This window comes from Lissotriton vulgaris, chromosome 1_1 (assembly GCF_964263255.1).
Source record: "Lissotriton vulgaris chromosome 1_1, aLisVul1.2, whole genome shotgun sequence".
NCBI lineage: Eukaryota > Metazoa > Chordata > Amphibia > Caudata > Salamandridae > Lissotriton > Lissotriton vulgaris.
Window position 1 is genome coordinate 236,832,230 of NC_141685.1, and position 3,247 is coordinate 236,835,476.

Consider the following 3,247-nt stretch of genomic DNA (forward strand, 5'->3'; position numbering starts at 1 on the left):
CATCCATTGAGAGCTCACGTGCTCTGATGTTTTCAGTGACATGCAGTCAGTGAGAGTCTGCTGACCTGTGCAGCGATCAGTGAAATGTGCATTGAGTGAGAGATCTCTTACTCGTGCAGCCCACGGTGATGTGCATTCAGTGAGAGGTGATGCTTGTGCAGCATTGAGTACTGTGCATTCAGTGAGAGGCGATGCTTGCGCAGCATTGAGTACTGTGCATTCAGTGAGAGGCGATGCTTGTGCAGCATTGAGTACTGTGCATTCAGTGAGAGGCGATGCTTGTGCAGCATTGAGTACTGTGCATTCAGTGAGAGACGATGCTTGTGCAGCATTGAGTACTGTGCATTCAGAGAGAGAATTTTAGAGAAGCCTCCATACCAATGCGTCTCTCCAGCTGCCTTCACGCTCTCTGATCATTGGATGTAAAGGTGCCCCACGGTACCTCCAATGGGTTTCCGTAGTGTAGTGGTTATTACGTTTGCCTATCACGCGAAAGGTCCCCGGTTCGAAACCGGGCGGAAACACTTTTTTCCTTTGAAAAAAGTAACTCACAACAGTTAATTACTTTATTATTATAATTTAATCCAAGTTGTGGCAACAAAGTAAAAATTCTGGAAAAAAAAGTGGAGTCAGATGGAAAACAATTCTCCCCTCCCTAGTGGAGAAATCATCTTGACACATTGTTACATACAGTGTATCAGGTGTTCCACTGAAAAGCGAGCAGACAATCATAAGGGTAATCTATATTTATACTACTATTATAAAGAGAGAACTTGCACCTTTTGGCCAGGTAAACTCGGGAACCACAGCGCCAATCTACACACCTGATACATCTATGAAAATGTCAGGGTGTGTAGATGGACATAGGCTATATACATTTTTTAAAAAAGTAAATTAAAAAAATTAAGTTTGTAAACAAAGTAGTCCCCTGAAAGTAGCGCCGGCCGGGACCTAGCGCTGGCCGCGACGCGACGTGCGTGATGACCGCGGCGCGACGTGCGTGATGACCACGACGCGACGTGCGTGATGACGACGAAGGAGGAGCGGCGGTGCAGTGACGAGTGGCTGTGCAGTGAGGAGCGGCGGCACAGGTAAGGAAAGGGAAAGTTTAGTGCGAGACTGTTTGATGCAGGGGGAGGCAAGAAGGAGGCAGCAGTAAAGGAAAATGTCGTAGCGCGAGTGAGTCGGGCGGTAGGGGGGCGCGAGTGAGTCAGGGCGTGAGTGAGTCGGGGAGGGGGGGGGGCGGGAGAGAGTCGGGCGGGAGGGAGTCGGTGCGGGAGGGGGTCAGGCGGGAGTGGGTGTACTGCCCCCAGCCCCTTTCTGCCCCAGGCAACGCTGGGGCGGGCTGCTAGTATTTATATAAAAATACACTCTATTTTTATAAATAGGTGTCAGATTTTTTGAGAGTTGGCTCAATTGCTTATGAACCACAATGGTACTGTGCAATGCTTAGCACGTGCTACTCCACTAAAGCATGACGGCTCTTTGCCACACAACCAGATTTGAGCTATGGATTAATATTGGTGAATCCAAGGATCTTCCACTGTGTATAGTGAGAATATTGCATGGTAAGGCCCTAGCCATGACAACTAATATTCCAATGCAACACTGTGGAATGCAGATCTTAATCTTTAGTGGGGCCATGCCCTGACCCAAAGGTCAAGTTGTAAAAAACTCTTCTTCCAATCTATCGAGGCAGCCCCCAAATGGCAACAGTCTATTGTTCCAGTTGCGTACCCATTGTTTTATAGCTGTCGCTTGAGAATGCCCAGATATGCTACACCAACAAATTCAAGACACTACACAACACAGGACCCACATACTTCAATCACCTGCTTCACTCTCACAACCCCACCAGACAACTTCGCTCAGCATCACTCTCACTTTCACTCGCACACTCACCCCACAGCCACATAAACAGAACAGGAGGTCTATCTTTCTCCTATCAAGCAGACAAATCCTGTAACAACATCCCTCAACACATAAAGGCCTCCTCCTCACAAGAAGCTGAAGACATGGCTTTTCAATTTGTCTTCTTGCTGGATCATCAAGACTACCTGTATTCAGGCCCAGCATCACCAAACGCCTACTCTCACCTACTCAGCTCCTCATGGGTGACAAGCAGCACTCTACAAATCCACCGTACATAACATTAATACATTACGTCTATTCTTCACAAAATAAACCTTTTACTGCTTGTTCAGTACTCTTTGCTAATAAAGAAATATCTCCAAACACTACATTTATATGTTGCAATTTAAGGTTTGAGGCATTAATCCTTCTGACAATGTTGCTTACTTTTCACGATTTCATGCCACAGCTGCTTCTGCCACTATGTCGTCCCTCCTGCCTTGCTCTCTACAGCTTGTCACATCCTTTTTTGGGTCTCGCCTGAGCCAGCGCATGTGTTGCTCTGGCGAGACTTTTAGTTTGTGGGCTTCAAAAAGCAGACCACAGCATTATGTGAGGTATAGAGCATGCGGTTACACGCACAGGCTTGCGCATCTCGCTCCGCCTCTACATCTTGCTTGCCTTCAATGCTCCTCCTCCCCTCCCACCTTGCATCTCGCGTTAATTGGAAATATGTGCAAATGCGGTGCTTTCACTTTCGCCACGGCGGGCACTCGCGCGCGCACCACTTTCGAAACCGGGCTTGCCTTGCTTTTGTTGCGGTTTTATATAGCGTGAACTCGACCGGAAGGAATTGAAGCGCTTCACATGACCCCCTTTGTGTTCGCGCTGTGACCTGCATTCCCTGTAGTCTCAGTCCAGGATTCTAGGGTTATGCTCCTCCATCACATGCCCATCAGAAGAGAGGCTAATTTGCAAAGCCCCACTGCTCATGCTGCAACATTTATTTAGATTATGTTCAGTGCTCAGCTCGGCCCCCGACTCTCTGCCACCGGTGCTAATTGTTTATCTTTGCATCTCCGTGCGTTAGCTTGAGGTTACTGATTTGCCCAGTTTATTGATAAGCCTATAGGGTGTACAAATATTTTGTGGAAGAGAAACATAGAACATTCAAAACGTGCATTTGTGATCTTCCAGTATGACCGAGCAAGTGTTGTCACAAGAAGTTTTGTAATTACAGATTTTACTCTTGAAGCATCCATACAGTTGTTGTAATGTTCATGTAGAGCATAGATAATGGCAGGATAATGTTGTAGTCTTTATCTATGGTTATTTTTTAAAACCTGCTTTTCGGAAACGCTGCTAAATGAAGCACTGTGCTCAACATTAGTGTTTC

General features: G+C 46.8%; 1 non-coding gene across 1 annotated transcript; it reads left to right on the top strand.

The window, feature by feature from the left end:
• The first annotated feature begins 451 nt into the window (after window positions 1-451).
• Window positions 452-524, top strand: TRNAD-AUC (transfer RNA aspartic acid (anticodon AUC)). Its single transcript has one exon. It is a non-coding gene; the product is annotated as a tRNA-Asp (tRNA).
• Window positions 525-3,247: the final 2,723 nt, after the last annotated feature.